At 41.5% G+C, this 22925-nt stretch overlaps 1 protein-coding gene across 6 annotated transcripts in view; it reads right to left on the reverse strand.

Moving 5' to 3' along the window:
• ndst3 (N-deacetylase/N-sulfotransferase (heparan glucosaminyl) 3) overlaps window positions 1-856 on the reverse strand; it is a 50608-nt gene extending 49752 nt beyond the window's left edge. For 4 of the 6 annotated variants that reach the window (XR_016116119.1, XR_016116121.1, XR_016116120.1 and 1 more), the window contains exon 1: window positions 654-856. The gene's annotated coding sequence lies outside the window, so the exon portion shown is untranslated. The other 2 variants (XM_089005317.1, XM_089005316.1) reach the window with 2 other exon arrangements.
• Between the last annotated feature and the right edge of the window lie 22069 nt (window positions 857-22925).

Genomic DNA, 22925 nt, shown 5'->3' on the forward strand with positions numbered 1-22925 from the left:
TTATAGAAAGAGACAAAAAAAGGATTAGCATCTTAATGTATGTGCCGGGAGCCACAGGGAAGAACAGATTCCACAGAATATTTTTTCGCTCCCCTTTCTCGCCATTCTTTGTGCCCATTTCTGCCATTGTAACACGGATTTAATGTTTATTGACACTTGTCCTTTTGTTTTTCATCAACGAATCATGCAATTCCGAGAGGAGGGAGGAATCTTCATAAAGACTGAGGAAATGTTTGCACTTTTGAGCGACTCTTTTCAAAAGATGCCTTCATTCTTATGATTGGGTCATGCACAAGGATATAATTCTTTTCACTTGTTTTATTCTTCAACAAAACTAGGAGAGGAAATATTGTTCTTGTACATGTTCTCAACGCCCATTTAAATGTTCAAGCAACACTTGAAATAACCTGTTACTCACCAGGTGTAGTGTTAATGAATGTCAGATGAGGGCGCTAAAATTAGAATACCGTACAAAGATCATGTGGAATAATAAAGGAACGAAATCAAACTAAACGTAACATACGTTTATGCTGTTGTGGAGACAGCAAAGCAAGAATGCAAAAAAAAACACTTAGCAAACGTCACGGAGATGACACACAAATGACTCGTACAACAAAAACAACTGCATCCACCGATCTCAAAGACCCGCTTACCCCTGGACGGGATTGAGGCGCTGATAAACGGGCAGGAGGTTTGACGGAGGACCGGCGAGCGTGATGGTGCTCCGTGTGGGTCTGGCGCTCCGGTCTCCGTGGCGCACCTCCCTCGTGTGTTTTGGATGCTGAAGACTTGCATTACTCTCTCTCTCTCGCTCGATCTCTCTTCTCCCCCCCTCTCTCTCTATTTCATTCGCCAACCTCTCTCCGTCTCTCCCACCCTGCACCCCCTTTCCCACCGCTAGAGCAGCAGGGGCAGCCACCCGGAATGATGCGCTCGCCACCCCCTTTTATCATTCCTCTCCATTTATCCCACTCTCTACCTCCCTACATGCTGCGTCCTCTTCACTCCCGCCAAGTTGCCTTTATCTCCGCTTTTAAGGCTGGAGATTGGCAGCGAGCAGACAGACAGGAGAGCACTGATAGTAGTTGGCTGTCTTGCCAACGTACGCGTTGTGGAGGAGCGCCTACACATCAGCGGGAGGCGAGATTCGAAATGGAGCGCGAGGGTAAAGGCTGTGGTGGATGATTGACAACCATTTTTACTAAGACAGCCATAAAAGTAAAATATGTACAAATGTTTTTCAATGAGAACCACACATGCACATATATAATACATAACATGTCAGAATATATTATTTAAAATAACTGTGATTATACTCACCATTAATATGAATAGTTTTCTATTCCTCGTGATGGATAAAAAAAATCCAGCCAAACGATCGGAATGAAAGTCAACTTGGCGGGTCCATAAGCGAAGCTACTGCTAGCTAACCTGCACACTGCTCATTAGTTTGCACGCTTGCGTTCTGCTGTCTCTCACAGAAGTATATTGATGCTAACGTTAGCATGGGCCGGTCTCATCTGCATGAAATACTTGCTGAGGAACGTAGCCTTCTTCTTTCACCATTTTGAGGAATGATCCCTTGTATCAATAAACGGCGAACTTCCAGTTTGCTGCAAGACGATATCAGAGTGAATTAGCCGTGCTTTCTCAGATATAATTGCTTTATTCACGCTGTCGCCGGCTTGCTGCTTTTCGTTCATCTAAATTAACAGAAGTTTTTCAACCTCTTCTATTGCCCCAGACTGTAGCTTTGACCGCGCGGAAACACCTTTAGCAACACACGTAACTTAGCATATTGGTACTGGGCTGTTAAATCAGACAAACGCACACCTTGTTCGTGTTTCTCAATGATCTCCTTCTTCTCCTCGACTGTAATTTTGTTATGTGTCTTCTTCAGCTGAACACGAGCCTGTGGTGGGGGCTTTTTCGGTCCCATAACAGCAAAAGTATCTGTAAAAAATCCGTGAAGATGATCAATGTGTGCATTCAAAGAAAGGGGGTGCGGAAAGGTAGGCCGGCTGGGGCGCTTTGGTGATCTTCCGCCGAAGATTACTCCGCCAGCCATGGTGGGGCGGCGCTCCAAGTGTATCCCGAAAGGCATTGCGTATTCCAAGGTTTAATTTTCATAAATTTAACATTCGTAAACTGAAAAATTCGTAAGGCAAGGTGTTCGTAAACCGAGGCCCCACTGTATTTAGTTTTATCGGTGAGCCAGGTGCAATCTTCAAAAGAGCTACATATGGCTCGCGAGCCATAGGTTCCCGACACCCTTCAAACATTGTATGTCACATTTCTTCAAAATGTTGATGGGCAGTGGAAGTCCTATTGTGACTCTGCATTCCCGCCACAATGAACTGGGGTTCACTTAACATGAATGATTTTCTGGTCAGGCTGGTCCCCTCGCCTCCTTTTAGGCCCACTATTGCCAAATATCTATCTACCAGGCAAAGCACGTCAGTCCAGCAGATTTAACTTGATTAGGTGGTCCCTCTTACCCTCCTCACTAGTTCATCAATCTCCCCCAAAGTCATTTGCTTTGACACACTCTCTCTTATGCAGCTCCAAAGGAGTGAGCGCCCCCCTCATTCACATTGTAATGGCGAGCAAAAGAGAGCACGGGGGGGGGTGCACATACTTTTTGAGAGGCTCAGTTGTTAAGTTCCACAGAAAGAGGTGAGGAAACATTGGGGTCTTTGGCTAAGTTGTGCACTCAGGAAAGAAAAATAATACGTTGGTTCTGGGTCTGGTAGGACCTTTTTGGTGGAACAAAATTAAAGGCAAATCATTCAATGGTTTATTCCAGGGTTTAACCAGTTTTTTGTTAGTTATCAGAATCACCTTTTTTGTAGAACACACAAGGAATTTGTCTCTGGTCGAACACGTTGCACTAGTATCAACAAAAAGTGGAGGAACTTTACGGTTATATTTGGGTTATTGTTTAAAGAGTTAATGGCTTGGGGGAAGAAGCTGTTTAAATGTCTGCTGGATTTGGTGCGCATGGATCGGTAGCACCTGCCTGAGGGGAGTAGCATGGAAAAGGTAGTGGGCAGGGTGCGGAGGGTCCAGTAGGATTTTTCACACCATTGTTTACATTCTTGCAGTGGGCGGACGGAGAGAGAGAGAGAGAGACAGAGAGAGAGACAGAGAGAGAGACAGAGAGAGGGCGAGAGAGTTTTTTCACTAATTATTTTTACTAATAATTTATTGTTTGGGTTCACCACCTCTAAAAAGGTTTAGAAGCACCGATAGGGACTCAGGGAGGAAAAATAAAGACATCACAGAGAAAACATCCCTACTCAGTTGCTGTGGTAATTATGCTGCTGTGCCGAGAAAATGAGCTTGAATGAAATATAGCAGCGAGAATATCATGCCCTACAAGAATGGAATTCAGAGATAATGAAGGTTTTTGGACGAGAGTATGATTGTGTTTATATGGAAATGAGTGTCAGAGGGTGAAGTGTAATTACAAATGTTGTTCCCTGTTTCTTCCATATTACAATAAGAAACACTTCTGAAAGTGGCCAGCCAAAAATACTAAATGAAATGCTGTGTGTGGACGAGTGTAGGTAGGACTATGTCAAGATCTTTGTGAACGATAGAAATAAATACCGGTACTGTATATCGTTTGACAAAAACATAATAGTTTTGTGTTTGGAGGATTATACAATGTTACAAATGCTTCATGACAATACATTTCATTGGTCATTTCATTATCAGTCTTTGTTTCAGCTATGTGGAGGGTGTTCCCTCTGGTGGTGCAGCTGTCATGCATTGTAATAAATGTCAAGGACTACCAGTACTTAAATTAAATATTTTTTTTCTCAAAGGAATGGCCCCAATGCAGTCTGTGTATGTCTGCTAATAACTGCTAATATTGTTGCTATCACAAAATGCTCCTTAAAGGACAACTGACGCCTCCGGGCAAGTTGTGTCCATAATTTGTAAAATCACTACAAATGACTTCTACTGAGCGTATTTTACAAAGATTCCACCGCATATAGCTATATGTTACGTTTTAAGACTCGCGCTGAATATTCAGTAAGTCTTGTTTTTGAGTTGGTGACGATTCCTGATGTCACGTCACGGAGGGAACGCCCCTGACCGAGAAAGCGACACACAATGCATTTTGGGTACTTTGTTTGGTCTGAAAACTTCGTGTTGATGGCAAAATTAGAAAACACATAAATAACGCAATGGTGAATCGTTGTGTGTTGCACCAAGACTACTATTTGATACTAGTTGACACAAATTCCCAGCAGACAAATCAGCCCATTTCCAATGGAGTTTGGGCGCCATCTTGTACATTTTCTGGGACGCTACATTGGAGTCGAATTGATACGGAAGGACTTCTTTAATCGATGGCAAACATTTATGCTTTCCTCTTCAGAACTATTTGAATCATATTCATAACTGGATGAGTAACAAGAAAGCATCTTCTCCGAATCTGAAGCCATTGTTTTGATTCTCTAGCAAGGCAAGACGTCTTGGCGTGACGTCACAAACCGGGGGCGGGACTTTCTGAAAATGCCCAATTTGTGCACGTCACAAAACATTCAAGTTCAAGCCTGTGCTTGGTCGAGGACTATTGAGTAGAAGGGGCCAAACTATACTGTGACTGCAACCCTAATTCACATCTTGTTTTATAAATCCTGACGAGAATATATTTTGGAGAACACTTGATTTGCCACTGAATCTTTCATCCTTAAGGTGTCAAAAAGAGAGTATGACTTGAGCGTGGAAGTAAAACATGTACAGAATTGCCGTTTTGCTACAGCTAAGTCACCCCGTGTTGCATTCTGCAAAACAACAGAGTTCCTACTTTGACAGAGAATAATATCTCACAGCAAGAAATAATTGTTTTTTGTCTCAAATAGTTCCATCTAAGTACAGAGATACACATTCCTATAAGCAGGCTTACTGCTGAGAAAGAAAATGGAAACATGCCCACGTCCTGCACTCACCGCAAAAGCAAAACAACCACAGTCCCAGCTTGACTGTGGCTACGACAAACACTTATACGCGCTCTGACAACAAAAGATGTGGAAAGTGTTTTAACTGCCACACTGAACCCGCAGTGTTCACACTTTTAAACAGAGGAGGGGCCCAGATACTTGTCCTCATCTGAGGCTGGTTAAGTGAGAGACAAGTGAGGAAAAGCGACTGAAATGCCACTTCTTCATCTCTCCTGAATGCTAGTTCCAGAGGGGCATTTACTGCCTGTTTGATTTGACTCAACTGGGCTTCAACGGTAAAAACAACACATTAAAAAAACACACAATGTTGTTTCCCAATGTTTCAATTTAGCAGTTAGATGGAGCAACCAAACCACACACCCTCTTCATAACATCCTGAGCATCTTCTCAACTCTGAAAGTAGCAGCAGCTTGTTGCCGCCTGTAAATAGATGCATTTGAAAACATTCAGCTTGAAGCTGTTTCTATTTTAACGATTGCAGCTGCTTCATACGACTGTGTGTGTGTGTGTGTGTGTGTGTGTTGTGTTTGTATGACTAGTCTTGTGAGGAACATTAACATTTTATACCATACGTAGTGAGGACATTTTTGACAAGTAAGGACCTTATGGCAGGTCCTCACAAGTTTTTCATTCTAAATGCTTCTAGAGGGTCTAGATATGCATCTGTTAAAGTTTCAGAGAGGTCCTCACAAATGCACCCTAAATGATTTTTTGTTGTGTATTTTCATTTCACTTGGATACACACACTTTTTACTCACTGTGTGTGTGTGTGTGGTCAATGAGATGAAAAAGTTCATACCACAAAAAGTAAAATGATATTTTAACCAAATTCACTACAGGGCCGAGGACTTTGAATGTAGCCATTCAGAAACCTCACTCCCGCTGTTATTTCAGTTTCAAGTCCACTTTTTATTGCTTTGTTTTTGAAGAAGTTGAAGTGGGAAATGGGGTGACATTTAGTGTTCAAATGTAACACTTGTTCTTCTCGAAGCTGATCAGCAACGGTGGTCCTCACTCCTTTGAAACAGTAATGTGTGTGTGTGTGTGTGCGCGCCTGTGTGTGTGTGTGTGTGCAGGTTTTTGTGAGCTCGACCTTGCCATGCTTGGAATTGTTCACAGATAGATGTTCTCCGAAGAGCTGGGAGGCTAAGTGAAAGCTGGCCCGACCTCATGCCCTGTGCACATTAGAGCAAGTTTATTTTGGCCAATCAATACATTGCCATAAGACTGATAAGAAAATACTCATGCGCATTTAAAGAGTGGTATCTGTGCTGTCTCGAATAACAATTCCAGTAATGGAACATTGCCAGTGTCGTTACAATAGCATCGTCAAATGAGTGGTTGCTAGCTTTTAGGTGCATATGTACTGCCGATTGAGGCCCACTAGTATTATCCCTGCGATGTTGATAAACTATTTTTTCGAGAATTTGTTTAGTCTCCCCAATGTATTGCTCTTTACGATTTTCATTCTTACAATGTATTGAATGAACTACATTACTTTGTTTTTCATTTGGCAGCCTATCTTTTGGATGCACTAATTTTTGCCTTAACGTGTTTATCGGTCCCTGAGAGCAGGGACCTATCATAGCAGAGTCCGGGACCGCCATGTCTGGACAGTAGGGATATAATTTTATATAGGGCCGAAACTACCAGTAAGACTTTAGTTTGCTGAAGAAGCATCTTGGATAAGAAGCGAAACGTCCGACACCTTGAAAGAAGTACAGATGACGGCTGAAGAAACCTTTTCATCGATACTGAATACAAGGTAACTGTGAGGCACAATAAAGTGAAAGGATCATACTAAATGTCAACAACAGTGGTGGGTTGAGTTGCGTGGTTCACTCATTGAAGGATGTGGCTCACCTGCGAAGAAAAGCCTTTCGGAGGTATTCTGTCTATATTTTATCACACACAAAACTCATGCTAACACAAGCCCACTAGGATCATGCAGAACACCCACGCATATCTCTGCAAACACAGTGCTTCATCAACCCACAATAAAACTGATACAAGCACCTTCCTCTCACATTAGCAGATCATCATTTCAGGTGAAGCATTCTACACGGCGAGCACATGCAGCAGATGAATGTATATAAGGACGTCGACTGTTGTTCCGTGACAAAATGAGGGAGGAAGAGTGTAGGGAGAACATTTCAAGAAGCACACAGAGAGATCAAGTCACACTCAAGGGATTGACAAGTAAAGTGATCCATTGCCGCCTCACTTTGACCTTGTTGATGCTCGCCAAAAGACCTGATTTACCAGCCTAAACTGAATGTGATAGCTTCCATTTTTGCCTCTGTCCGACCCCTCCACCGCTCTTTCCGTGGTAATAAATCGTGCTGTAATTACCAGGCAGGATCAATATCTGTGGCATCATTCGCTCACTCCCTTCATCAGATGATCTCCCATCGGGCTCCGGCTGACACTAACATGTTCATCCCTGCTTCCATTGACCTGCCGTTGATAGATCATCACATCCACTTTCATCTGCAAATGCATTGGAAAGCGTACATTTAAACACGAGCAAACGCAAGAGGATCAAGTCATTCCGCACGGACATGGAACAAAGCATAAGTAGGCGAGCTGGACGCCACACTGGTAGGCCATATAGGTCTCAGTTGCTATTGGAGACGTCTCCCCGGCACAGAAACCAACAAAGACGTGGCGCTCTCTCCCAGAATAGCTTGGCAGGCTCCTCTCTAATGAAACGGTGTCCAAGGATGAACATCACATGGGCAGTCACGCAGTGTTGAACTTAGTGTGTTTGTCTTTGATGGAACAAGCGAGAGATGGTGTGTGTGTGTGTGTGTGTGTGTGTGTGTGTGTGTTTGTATGATGAGTCTTGTGAGGACCACTAAAATTTCATACCATTATGTAGTGAGGACATTTTTGATAAGTAGGGATCTTTTGGCCAGTCCTCACAAGTTTTTCATTTTAAAGGCTTCTCGAGGGTCTATATATGCATCTGTTAAAGTTTCAGAAAAGCCCTCACAAATTCACCCACAATGATTTTTTTGGTGTGTATTTTTATTTCACTTGGATATACACACTTTTTACTCACTGTGTGTGTTTATGTGTGTGTGTGTGATTAATGCGAACTCGTTTGACTTGATTGATTTGCCGTTTCGTGATAGACGGTCTATACCGGATGGTACCCATAATGGACAAATTTGAGTTTTCCGTACGTCGTACACGTCTTAAAATGCATAATAAACGTACTTTGTACGGCAAAAATATACAGGTTGACAGGTATGCTTTTGTGTAAATCACAAGTATCTGAGTGAATATTGTATCTCTTCATGTGTAAAAAGGTGATGTGAACGTACTGCATATAGCCATTACAATTACACAGATGCATTTGTGGGGAGGGGATGCAATAATTGAAAACAACTTTTCTTCTGTGTTGTTTTCACGGGGGTGTCTCTTGAGATCCTGCATTTGTTTGTTTGCGTGTGTATGTTTGTTTTCCCCGTACCATGTAGCTCAAGCTATTTCACAGCATACTCCTTTTAATTGTCTGACGTTTATAAATGTCTAGCACAAAAGAAATAACGATTTGTTCTGCTCGTTGGAGTGTGATGATGTTTAGGAGGCCGAGGAGAAGTTGCAGAGAGAAGTTTGACACGATGAGTGAAAAATAGAGGTGTTGCTAGGAAGATCCTTTGTCATGCTGAAAATGAAAGTCTACATCTGGACACGTGCATGCACGCCGCGCATTGGGATAAGACCAACAGAGAGTGTCTATGATTAACTGCTCTGTCAAAAATGGGAGCGCTCTAGGGCGGGAAGGGCAGAGGAGGAGGAGGACTTACCAGGAGGGATGGGGGATCATTTGGAGGAAGGCAGAGGTCTTGGAAAGAAATGAAGGAGCCATGTGAGGTTTGTGTGAAGCGAGCTCGGGGTAATTGCTGTCAATCTACCTAGTTGTTCTATTTTATGCTACATGGATGCACATCCTGCAAATCTCCAAGGCAAATTCATCTGTGTAAGCTCTCAGTCGTACAGGAATGGTCCATCGATGAGAAGGTTTCTTCAGCCGTCATCTGTACTTCTTTGAAGGTGTCGGACGTTTCGCTTACCATCCAAGAAGCTTTGTCAGCAAACTAAAGTCTTACTGGTAGTTTCGGCCCTATATATATATATATATATATATATATATATATATATATATCCCTACTGTCTAGACATGGCGGTGCCGGACTCTGCAATGATAGGTCCCTGCTCACAGGTTGGGGGGAGCAGAGGACTAATCCCTGCGGCTCCACTGATAGTTTCTATTGTCCGGACTGACGACTGGCCTTGTAAAGAGCAATACATTGATTGGGGAGACAAAAAAAAAAAATTCTCAAAAAAGGACTATCAACATTGCAGGGATAATACTAGTGGGCTTCAATCGGCAGTATATATGCACCTAAAAGCTAGAAACCACTCATTTGATGACAATTAAGTTAAAATCTTAGCGAAAGAACATAGATGGGTTGAAAGCGGAGTAAAAGAAGCGATTTTCATAAAACAGCTAAATCCTTCACTAAACCGATATCGTGGTGGGAGGTTCAATTTGGATCGTTCGTACAATAGACTGCTTAGGCAACATAGGATTAGTCATGCTGATGAGGTGATACCAGGGCCAATTGGGCAATCAGGCCAGTCCTCAATCAGGACAATAGAAGTAATGAGTGTAGCTTCAGGGATTAGTCCTCTACTCCCCCCAACCTGAGAGCGGGGACCTATCATAGCAGAGTCCGGCTTCGCCATGTCTGGTCAGTAGGGATATATATATATAGGGCCGAAACTACCAGTAAGACTTTAGTTTGCCGACGAAGCTTCTTGGATGGGAAGCGAAACGTCCAACACCTTCAAAGAAGTACAGATGACGGCTGAAGAAACCTTTTCATCGATCCAAGGCAAATTCTTACATTCATGGGTCGATGAAAGCAGTGTCAGATGGGGTGGATGATTGCGGTGCAAGTGTGGAGGGGTGTGTTGGCTCTTATCACAATCCTGCAGTGGAATTGGAGGCAGGATATTGGTCGACTGACTCCCCTTCCTTTCTCTACAAATCAGAATGGTAAACGCGTACTCACACACTGGGACAATCCCCCACACACATACACACACTCACATAAACAATGTGAGCCTCCTCTATTTTCTCCCATTCGTCACAGTGCTTGTTGTTCTAATACCGTGGATATTTGCTCAAGGTCCCCGTGGTGGGAAGCTGGTGAAAAAAAAAATATCAACATTCCTCACTCAGCTAGTAGACAGGTAATGTTTTTGTTGTCCATTGTCTTGCATCTACAGTGGCGCTTTGGATTCTAGGGTTAATGCCACAATTTATAAAATGATGACAATATGTGTTACAAATCTAATTATAAAAGTAAATTATCGTGAGTACCACTTGCCCCAGAGATGCAAATATCTTGTTTCGCTTTTTCTAACACATCATGTAATGATAATAATAATAATAATAACAATAAGAATAATAAATAAATAATACAAGGGTTAATGCCACAATTTATAAAATGATGACAATGTGTTACAAATGTAATTGTAAATTATTGTACAATACAATAATAATAATAACAATACAATAATCAATAAAATAATCAATAATCAATAATAAATAGGGTTAATGCCGCAATTTATAAAATGATGAAAATACAGTAAAGTATCGTTATATCGATATTCAAGGGAGTCCGAGAAAATATCGATATAACCGGGACTATCGATATATCCGACCCTGTTTGCATGTAATTTTCTCCTTGCGTGCATAGAAATAGTATCGATATAACCGGGACTATCGATATATCCGATATCGATATAACGAGACTTTACTGTATGTGTTATAAATCTAATTGTAAATTATTGTGACTACCACTTGCCCCTGACATGCAAATATCGTGTTTCGCTTTTTCTAACACTTACGTCATGCAATAATAATAATAATACTACATATCATTTATTAGCGCATTTCATAGCATTAACATCAAATCATTGTGCATTGTCTTCATATTTTTGTCTTTGTTAGCAAGACTGTTGTCCTATCAAGCTCAATAACTTGTTTTGCAACTTCAGGCCTTTCCTTCATCAAACAAGTCAAATAAATGGTCTTGGCCATAATGTGAGTACACATGGAGGAAATTGACGCTTCAAATGTTCCACTAGTATTTATTCTTTTGTATTAATTCCCAATGAAAAGCTTTTTCATGAAAAAAAATCTCAGTATAAATAATGAAAATACATAAGTACTATACTATTTTTTTTCCGGTGTATAAGCCACACCGGACTATAAGGTGCACCCCCAATGAATGGTGTGTATGGAGAGCTCCACTCCATAACCTTGCCCCCCATACCTGTCTGACCTTCTTTAAATGTTTATTCCCTCTTGTTGCCTCAGATCCACTTCCTCCCTCCACCTCTCTGTGCCCACTCCTGCCCGTCTCAGCACGATGGGGGACAGAGCTTTCAGCTGTTCTGCCCCCAAACTCTAGAACTCACTTCCTCCCAACATTCTTAACATCTATTCTCTTCCCACCTTCAAATCCCATCTCAAAACACACCTATTTAAAATTGCATTTTCTGTGTAGCTCAATCTCTTGTTTCTATTTCTATTCTATTTTTAATTGTATTTTATTTATTATATTCGATTTATAATTGCATTTTATTTATTATCGTATCTATGCTTGTCTGTGACGATAAAGTGTCCTTGAGAGCTTTGAAAGGCGCTTGAAATAAAATGTATTATTATTTTTGCATGAAAAACATTTTTTTTTCCATATAAAAAGCATACAACATTTTAAGGCGCTATAGTAGAGGCTGAGGTTACGTTTTACATACCTCAGCATCGACTGCGCACTACTTCTTCTACAGGAGTAAATGGAGTCGGTGGCTCCTGACAGTCGTTGCGAGACCTGTTGTGGCTCAATATTACTTCATATATAAGTCGCACCAGCGTATAAGACGCTGTGTCATCTATTGAAAATAATAAAGACGTTTGGGTGTGTTTTATACCCTGGAAAATATGGTGCAAATTTCTTTCTTTCAGCCTTTCTTACAGCAGATCTTCTTGTTGGTTATTTTATTGCGGAGGTTCAGAAGACTGTGGGCACAAAGTGAAGCACTTGGTTTCCTTCAACAGAATGGGATTTTCTTGTTGCTGAGTGTCGCTTATGAAAAGCTATTATTTGCCCACTTCACCTGCATTGGCCTTGGTGCTGTAAATCACCGGCCACCACTTAGCTTACTAACACCCTATTCACCAGCTGGCCACAATAGATCCGCAACACGTTCATTCAGCCGTTCCCTCAGTGCCGCTCTCTCTCGCTATTCAACGTTCTGTTATCCCGCCATCCCCTTCATTGTCAGGCCTCCCTCCCGCCACGCTAAGCTGCTTTCTCTGCAACTACTTCTTTCTTCTGCTGTCCTCCCTCCCCCGACTACAACACTTGTCTATGGTTTTGGCATGTGCACGGGGCAGCACTTTCCCATGCACCTGGCAGCTAAAAAAAAGCATGCACACGTGCAGTGTTTCCTTTGAGGTATGGCAAAATCAAAAGCACTTTCTCACCAACCGAATGAGGCTTTAAAGGACAACCGACACCACTTTTTTCTTTCCTAAGTGACATCAGAAAAACTAAAATACCCAAAACACACAGTGTGATATTCTTAGTCAAATGCAAAACACCAATAAAAATGACTTAAAGTGTCTAAAAAGCTACTTCAAATTGAAAGCGGAAGTCGCCAGTTTCAGAAGGTCCCGCCCGCTTGTTCGTGGTGTCACGCCAAGACGTCTTGCCTTGCTCGAGAATCAAAACAATGGCTTCAGATTCGGAGAAGATGCACCCACAAGATAGAGACAAAGCTCTGTGCAAATAGGCTGATTTTTTTTTCCTGGGAATTTTTGTCAGCGAATATCAAATGGTTGTTTGGTGCAACACACTACGATTCACCATTGTGTTATTTATGTTTTCCTTCTAATTTCGCCATCAACACGAAGATTTCAGACCAAACAAAGTACCGCAAAATCCATTGAGGTGACGAAAGGACTGCTACAATGTGTCCTTTCTCGGTCAGGGACGTTCCTTCGTGACGTGACGTCAGGACTCGTCACCAACTCAAAAACAAGACTTCTGGAATATTCAGCGCGAGTCTTAAAAGGTAAAATATAGCTATATGCGGTGGAATCTTTGTAAAATACGCTCAGTAGAAGTCATTTGAAGTCATTTTACAAATTATGGACACAACTTGTCCGGAGGCGTCGGTTGTCCATTGAAAGTGCTGTGATAAAAAGAAAACAAACAGCTCTTTCCCAGGAATTGAGTGCCTCTTTGGATTGTTCTTGTCATCTTGAAAGAAATCGCCTACTTTCACTTTGTCGTTTCACCGGTCGGAGTATTAAAGCGGTGAAAAGAGTTGCAGATTCATATGCGCCTCCTTGCACAAACATGCGAGCAAAAGACACCGCGTTGAGTCTCAAGTGCGATCATCTCCAAGTACTGGTATGCGTACCCTGCAAGCTGTAGGTATGAGTCAATGAGAGAGCGGGACATGAGGTAAGAAGAAGCGAGAAAAAAGTGCCAGGAAGTGATTTATGACCTGAAAAGACAGATTAACTCCACTGGCTGCCTAAGTGGCCCTGAAACAAGCTGAATTACAGCCTGGATCAGGAGGAGAAGAAAGGTGGAGAGATGGTGGAGGAATGAAACTGAAAGGTCAGCGCGATGGCGGCATTGAGAAAGAGAGCAGATGACCGAATGGAAGAACGGATTGTCACGGCGGAATTGGAAAACGAAAAGGTCAGAGGTAAAGAGGAAATGATGGATTGAAGACTACCGGGGGAGGCATCCGCTCGAGAGGGGCAGGATTTGTCCAATAGTATTTTTGCATTTGGTTGTCAAATTTTTGGGGCGATATAATGAGATCACATTAACTGCAGGCAGAAAAAAACAAGCTGTGGGTGAGGTCTGCATGACCTTCTCTATGGCAAAATATAAATATGCGAGATCGAGTATATGTTTCTAACTGAAAGGGAAGAAAACAGTTTCACCTTTAACTGCCTATGACCTTTTAAAACCAAAGCAACACAAACCAAAACATTTAAAGCTACCCATAACCTTGCCCCCCGCATACCTACCGGACCACTCCTGTACGACTGAGTGCTTACACAGACGTAAATGTGCATACTAAACAATGAATTTCTAATTTACACTTTTGTAGCGCTCACATTATTTCAATACGCACCACAGAGTCGCGAGTATGTATGTACGCATGTACCTGTAATCATTTTAGAGTTGTGTCATTAAAAGGGACCGATATCAACCATCTGTAGTTTTCACCACCACTGCTAGTAAGGACCCCCATTAGGGGTATGGCTGACATCTGCCTGTGTGTTGTACTTTTGAAATTTTGTTTTTTTATTATGTGGGCCAATATCAGGCAGACCCTGAGGCTTCCTCCTAATTATTTCACTTTTATGCTAATAACAGTTTTTTTTTTTACATTTCTTGATCTTGTAATGTTTATATTTGTACACATTTTTTTGCTAAATTATCTTTAGAACAGGATCATTTCTGTACCCAGGGAGTCAAATCTTTGGTTATTCAATCATTTGACACCCTCCTAAACGGATTAAGGATTAGCTCATGTCTATGTAAATAAATTCAGACAACCAGTAATCTCATAATACAGAAAAAAAAAAAATCAAGTGGAAAGAAAGACACACATGCTTGTTAGCTACAAGGCTTTGCCATCTCGCTGCATGTCACAAACGGTGGTGTGTTTGAGCAGCTGTGGTCTCCATATGCGCTTGCTGACTCTCCCTTGTACTTTTTCCCTCAACGTCGTGCTTTCTGTATTTTGCGTCGGTGTATCCTAAACTGCAACTATGTGTGACGCCTCTTCATAGGTGGACAATCAGAAAAACAGCAAATACATTAATGAATAACTCATTTTCACATTTGATGTTAAAAATAATGAAAGTTATTATGGGAAATTTGAAATTTTGGTTCGGACATGGGCCAGATTTGGCGCCCGGGCTTTGATTAGATGTACCTTTATTCGTCTCACAGCGGAGACATTTACATTTCACAGCAGCAAAGTTATGACAGGAAGAGGAAAGGATAGAAAGAAGTCTAAAAACAAAATACAGGAGCTGCCACTCACAAAGGCAGCCACTCTCGCGGCGCCATCTTGAAGTAAAAAAAAAACAAACTAAATAACAAATACAGTAAAGTCTCGTTATATCGATATTCAAGGGAGTCCGAAAAAATATCGATATAACCGGGACTATCGATATATCCGACCCTGTTTGCATGTAATTTTCTCCGTGCGTGCATAGAAATAGTATCGATATAACCGGGACTATCGATATATCCGATATCGATATAACGAGACTTTACTGTATGTCATTCATTCAGGACTTGCTGTACCCTATTTGTGACATGAAGCAGTTCTAAATGAAAGAAGAGGATCAAAGCGTCCTTTTCAGCAGTGGATCAGGAACGTCATGGTGGAATGTCTTCTACAAGCTAAATGTTGAAAGCAAACACATTTTGACACCTGTTTTTTTTAAGAGGGCATAAAGAAAAATGCAAAGTCTCGCTTGTCTACTTAACTTGATGGTCATTTACAAATGACTGAGACCAGAAAATAAATACAAGCAGACCTTTCTCGAAAGCATTCAGTAGGAGCTGCTGACAAACGAGGAAGTTGTTCACCATTAGCCCCAGGTTCTGTTAATGTCACTTACGTTTATTAACGTACTGTTTTTATGTTTATTCAGCAGCAACTACTTGCGAGTGCACACACACACACACACACACACACACACACACACACACACACACACACACACACACACACACACACACACACACACACACACACACACACACACACACACACACACACACACACACACACACACACACACACACACACACACACACACACATTAGGTTACACCGCCTTGTTTCATGAAGTGTGAATGCGTTTATCGTCTCCTTCTTGTGAGTTATGCGACGAGTCACTAATTGCAGACAAATCGCTTTGCCGCACACAATCATTTGTACCTTTTTTTTATGTTTAATTTCACCAGTTGATTACCGGCGCCATCGCTCTTTCTCCGCCACCGGGACGACTCATCCGTCTTCGAGCCAACCCTCCGTTGCCGAGCATACGTAATGAGTTGTCGCTGATGAACAGAGGGATGGATTTCATACATCACACTCTCGTTGGTAACAGATTTAAAATATTACAAGCTAGCTAGCTAGCTATTTGCTATCTATTAGCTGTCTATCTAGCTAGCTAGCTAGCTGTTTGGCTATTTAGCTGGCTGGCAGGCTAAATAGCTGGCTATCTATTAGCTATGTATTAGCTAGCTAGCTTTCCATCTATTTGAGTTACTTGCGGGTTGAGTGAACGCTGGCGCGTGTGGCTGCCGCTGCTCACCCACAGAAAAACTCATCCTGTGACTGTAAAGTCATTTTGAGAGTTTTGAAAGGTGCTTATAAATGAAATATATTATTATTTCAATTAATAAAGCAGAGTGCATCAGAAACACAGATAGTTTAGAAACTTATAGTCCAGCTCTATCGTTTCCTGTTCAATTATGTAGCAAGCCTAGCCACACAAGCTCCACGACACACATAACAAAAACATTCTCTTTCATTGATTTGTTTTTGTCTGTCTACTTGGCAGTCATACACCTGCAACCAATGTTAAACCAGAAAGGGGTCACCAAAATATATTTGCTGACTTACAGCATGATATATGTTGGTACAGTACTGTAAATGTAGTTTTGTTGCACTGAATGCAACATATGAGCACACGCATGCATCCATGCTGCGGTTTCTGACCCAAAATAGTCATTGGGATGCGTTTACTCAGCTGCGAAGAGTATGAGCCAAATTGGGAGAGGGCCTGTGTGTTTCTTGCTGACTCTCAATTGTTGAAGAAAATAGCGACTTTGTTACAGAGAGAGTCCAGGTGTGATTATCTAACACAGTCATATGTCCTGTTTTTATTTATTCTGTTCTAAATTTTTATTCAGACACTTCTTCATTCACAATAAGTGTACTATATAATAAAGTCGTTTTATGTACCTTTGTGATGGTCGTTGGTGGCTTGATGGAATGTATAGCTTTTTGCATAAAGTGTCTCAATACGGTACAGTTTATTTCTTTAATTACAATACCAAAGGACATTTATTATACATAAAATAAGGTATATTGTGTGTAGTTTTAAGGCTTATTTAGTTGAAAATTATGTTTTATGGGGACCTGGGAACAATTATTCTCATTTTAATGGTTTCCTATGGGAAAGTAATGTTTGGAATACACACTTTTCGCCTTACACACACTTTCTGGGAACCAATTAATTTCATAAGCCAGGGTATCACTGTACTTTGATGCTTCAACTCTTCTGCATGGACTCTAGAGTGTGTTGCTGCTTCCTGCTCTGAGATTAAAGGGAATGAGTGGAGCCACGATCACTGACCATGATTGAGGTTCCACAACGGCACAAATGCCACTTTGTGTCTCTGATCATCAACCAAAGCAGTGAAAGAAAAGAAAACAAGACAACACCATCCATTTGCACAGTAGACTTGCACTGCCCACGAAATGAATGTGCGTCGAGGTTTCTGTAAACAATTGGACTCCAGAAACTGTAAACCCAGAACAAATTGACAAAAAGGTTTATGAACAAAAATATGTTGCAGGACTGCAAAAGCACAACGACAGATGTTGATAAATCACCAGGAAAATGAAACAACCCAAAATTGGATTGTGCCGCTGTACCTAGAACACGGTGGAAGGTCTCTATATATGTTTACAAGAATGCCAAATGTAAACCAAGCTTAGCCTTGGTGGAATAAAGTTTTTATGACTCACTGCTTGCCGTGATCTCAAAATAAATCAGGCACCTAAATTGATTTGCTTGTTTTTATCTCTCACTCTATTTCACATTGGACACTTGTATAAACCAGAGAGATGTGAAATTTTACAACCCAATTTAAAGACATGTTGAGAAAGATGGCAGGGTCCTGTATGTTGGTATTCAATTTGGGCTCAATTTTCTTTTGTAGCCTGCTGTCTTAGCTCTTTAACCCTCACTGACCTCTTAGTGACAGAAAGAAGGAACTCAGTTCTCTGGGGATGTTTCCACCACCCACCTCAGCTTTCTGCTAACAAGTTCATTTCGCTCAGCTAAATAAATTGCATCTTTCATTGTTCCTTTTCTACACTCCTGCAGCCAAATAGCTTCAGTCACACCAATGCATTACGTGTGTCTGTGTGTGTCTGTGCGTGCATGTGTGTATTACTTTCAGCGTCTTATAAAGAATGCGTGACCATGCATTACCTCAGTCTCTCTCTTGCAGTTCAAATGATGTGGCACTCTCGCCGTTGGCATTTGGAGATTGGTGTTCGATCCTGAGCAGGGGACGGCCTGCCTTCGGGCTAGCTATTAGCCATGTGCTAAGCTAAAGGAATGCAAATACAGGCCCCGGGTTAAGCAGAGGGATCATTAAAAGGCACTCAGTGTCTTCAATAATACAACAGGTGATGCATGGTCGCACCGAGGGGATGCTTATACCAATTGTCTTCAATAAAACTTCAGTGACACTTTGGCTTGCCTGCCGAGAGGTCAAAAAAAGTTCACACCAATGCTTTAGACGGGCAATCAATCTGAGGGTTATGGTCTTTTCAGAATCGCACTGATGATTACCAGTTTACAGACTACACGTGGGACATCAAGTTGAAGGGCTTCTCGAGCTCCTAAGACATTCTATTATGTATGGATCATATCGGGCGAATTTGGGAGGTATCACTTGTTGAAGGTAACCAAAAATGAGCATACAATAAAACTAAATAACAAATTAATAATGCCATTTGCTGTGCGTAGGGTCAGGGAGAAACATTGGCAATACAAACAAGTACCTGTACTCAAGTTTAACATAAAGGAATGTCTATGTTCATTTTAATCTCATATAATTGTGACATTTACGCAGATGGTTTATTGAATATTTTTGCTAAAATGAGGGAGGATGATGAAGACAGATTGCTTCTTTAAATATGGCTGCTACAACACGATATTTTCTGACAGTCTCGCACCTGACATAAAACAACGAATTATGAGCTGGCATAATTCGGGCAGATGAGGCGGCTGACATCAAGTCCTCTGCTCGGGTGGATGGATTTTTGTGTAACTCGGTGAAAGAAATCTTACATATGTGAGAAAGACTGAACACAAACTGCTCATTTCAATCAGCCATTGAATGGTTTCCAATTTGTCTTTTTCGAGGCACTATTTATTGATTTCTCCAAATAGAATTAATGATATTGAAAAGCTAATCTAATATTCTTAATTCAAATAAACTGTACAAAGCGAACTCAGAAAAAAACTGAGTTTGTTAGTGGAAAATGGACCATCCCAGTCAGATGATACCTTTAAACCGGGGGTACCCAAATCCCATTCTCGACATTCCCTAATCGTCCTGTTTTCAACATATCCCTTTTCCAACACATCTGATTCAAATGATCCGCTCATCAGCAAGCATTGAGAAGCCGGATGACTATCCTGATCATTACCGATGGCCCTAAATTACTACCTAGGGCCCTGCACTGAGCCAATGATCTCACAAGGCAATTGACATAGCCACAGTGTAATTAACGGCTCGTATATTGATGCAAAAGGTAGCCACAATGACTCATTTGAATTCTACAACAAATTGAACAATCACACTTCAGACGCAGTGGTGGCCACGTCAGTCTGTCAATAATCATTACGGGATGTGTGTGTGTGTGAGAGAGAGAGATGTCGTATATTCTTGTTCTTGATACCGATTATTTGTGTCAAATGATGACGGACAGGCCCATTCTAAAATAATGGCAGCATGATGACTGTCAGACTGAAGTGGTCACCACTGTTCATACATCTATTGGGGTATTTATGCTTGAGTTCAGTGCAAGTGATATGCTATACAGTGATACCTCAGTTTACGAACTTAATTGGTTCCCAGAAAGTGCGTGTAAGGCGAAAAGCGTGTCTTCCAAACACTAATTTCTCATAGGAAACCATTAAAAATGACAATAATCCGTTTCCTGGTACCCATAAAACATAATTTTCTACTCAATAAGCCTTAAAACTACACAAAATATACATTATTTTATGTATAATAAATGCTATTGTATTGTAATTAAAGAAGAGAATAAAGTCGTTTTATTTATCTTTGTGATTGTCGTTGATGTAGTTGCCTCTTGATGATATCCGAGTGGAGTTGCTGTGCTTTCTTGGTGATAGTATCCCCGTATGCCCACATACCCCAACAGGAAACTATAAGGTATAGAAAATGGACAAATGGACTTTGCTTTCATGCAAATTATGACTTCCAAATGCCTGCTTCTTTTTTTCCCGTTTTCTTTTTGTGGGAAAGCTATCGAGTTGGCTATATAGCTATCTAGTAAGCTGTCTGGCTACATAGCTGGCTATCTAGCTAGCTACCTAGCTAGCTACCTAGCTAGCTATCAATTTGCTATCTATTAGCTCTCTAACTAGCTAGCTGAATATCTATTTGTTACCTATTAGTTAGCTAGCTAAATTTTGTATCTGAGCTATTCCGTTTTGAGTGAATGCTGGCGCATGGGGCTGCTGCTCACCCACAGAAAAACTGATCCTGTGACTGTAAAGTGACCTTGAGAGTTTTGAAAGGCGCTTACAAATGAAATGTATTATTATTATTAAAATAATGCATGCAAGCAAAGACCACGTGAAGTAACACAACATTCAATATTCTATTATTTGAAATGAATTGAGTGGTTTCTTTCCACCATGCCTTGGTCGGGAGCGTGTTAGCAAATATGCCACAACAACAGACTCCCACAATGCAATGAGAGCATGCTGTGAGGCCGTGTCGAAGCTGGTGACCAATGAGGTATTCAGGACTGGGTTTAGTGAACACTAATGGATTGTGGCTTGTGTGTGTGTGTGTGTGTGTGTGTGAGAGAGTCGGTGAGTCTGCGCCATTACACTGCATGTCGGTGAATTTCAGTGAGTACAGTTTACACATTACCGTCCCACCATTTCTCCATCTTACAGGGGCCTAGTCCATTTTGTCCACTGGTGTATGACTTAGCGCGTGGCTGCATGTTTGTACACAACGCATCACAGCTCCGCTTGTTCCACTGATTCGCATTTTTGCTGACAGGAACGAACACAGTGTTGGGCCAGGAGAGCGGCGAGCCGAGACAAGGAGAGTCGGATGAGAGTGAAAGAGAAGCGTGAGAAGGAGGAGGAAAAGCGACAGGAGAGGAGAAGCACATCGGACACGACCTATTTATCACACGGACTTCTTGCGTCCATAAGCGAGAATGGAAAAGGTGGGGTGTGATGAACACTGCAAGGCCAGGGCGATAGAAATGGAAGGCTACACAAACAAAGAATTGGATGTATGTCAACTTTAAGACCTGTCTTTCTGTTCGTGTTGTTTACCTCATCAGCCCCCCGCCCGAAAGCTTTAACCCACGGCTGATTTGCTAGAGCGACAGTGGATGAATAGCAAAGGCGGGCTGCTAGTGTGGGTGTTGTGTTGGTAAAAAGCTCCCTGCAGATATAGCCAGTGTTACGAAGGGTGGAATGTGATTTTCAAAAAACATCATCCATCCATTTTCCAGACCGCTTAAAGGACAACCGACGTCTCCGGACAAGTTGTGTCCATAATTTGTAAAATGGCTTCAAATGACGACTGAGCGTGTTTTACAAAGATTCCACCGCATATAGCTATATTCTGCCTTTTAAGACTCTCGCTGAATATTCAGGAAGTCTTGTTTTTGAGTTAGTGACAATTCCTTACGTCACGTCACGGAAGGAACGCCCCTGACCGAGAAAGCGACACACAATGCATTTTGCGGTACTTTGTTTGGTCTGAAAACTTCGTGTTGATCCGTGTTGATGGCGAAATTAGAAGGAAAACAAATAATGCGATGGTGAATCATGTGTTGCACCAAGACAACTAGTTGATATTCGCTGACACAAATTCCCAGGAGACAAATCAGCCCATTTCCCTCTGAGCTTTGGCACCATCTTCTGTATTTTCTGGGTGCTACATTTCTGTCCAGATGCCTCAAAATGACACAGAATAAATTATTTAATTGATTGCAAACATTTATGCTTTCATCTTTAGAACTATTTGAATCATATTCATAACTGGATGAGTAGCAAAATAGCATCTTCTCCAAATCCGAAGCCATTGTTTTGATTCTCGAGCAAGGCAAGACGTCTAGGTGTGACATCACGAACAAGGGGGCGGGACCTTCTGAAACTGGCCCCTTCCGGGTTCAATTTGAAGTCGTTTTTGGACACTTTAAGTCATTTTTATTGTTGCTTTGCATTTGACTAAAAATATCACCCTGCGTGTTTTGGGTATTTTAGATGCCATAAAACGTTTTTCTGTTGTCAGTTAGGAAACAAAAAAGTAGTGTCGGTTGTCCTTTAACTTCCGCATCCAATTTCACTTTGCACAATATTATGCATGTGCGCACACACGCGTTGCAGAGAGACCAAAAGTGCTGCAGGGTGAACAAAATATGCGCTTTTAGGCTCACAAACCAATTAAGGCCCTGAAATTAGATCTGAAGTAGCGTCACAGAATGCGCTTTCATAATTGATTGAATAGAACTAAAATAATGATATCTGAGGAGCGATACTGATCGTCATGGTTTATTTTTTACAGCTGCCTCAACATTCTAATATTTGGCAAAATGAACAAAAGACTCGAACATTTTCATGGCGGCACTCTGTGGCCAATAGGGGCATGATTCATTCTTTCAATGCATTAAGAAAAGAGAAGGGGAGGTGGGTTTTCAAACACGACGTGACAAAAGTTATTGTGAAATGTGCTTGTTTACTTGACTAAAATAAAGGTGGAATACTAAGGAGAGTTTTTTCCTC

This window comes from Hippocampus bargibanti, linkage group LG10 (genome assembly GCF_051943395.1).
Source record: "Hippocampus bargibanti isolate YZ-2025 linkage group LG10, ASM5194339v1, whole genome shotgun sequence".
Taxonomy (NCBI): Eukaryota; Metazoa; Chordata; class Actinopteri; order Syngnathiformes; family Syngnathidae; genus Hippocampus; species Hippocampus bargibanti.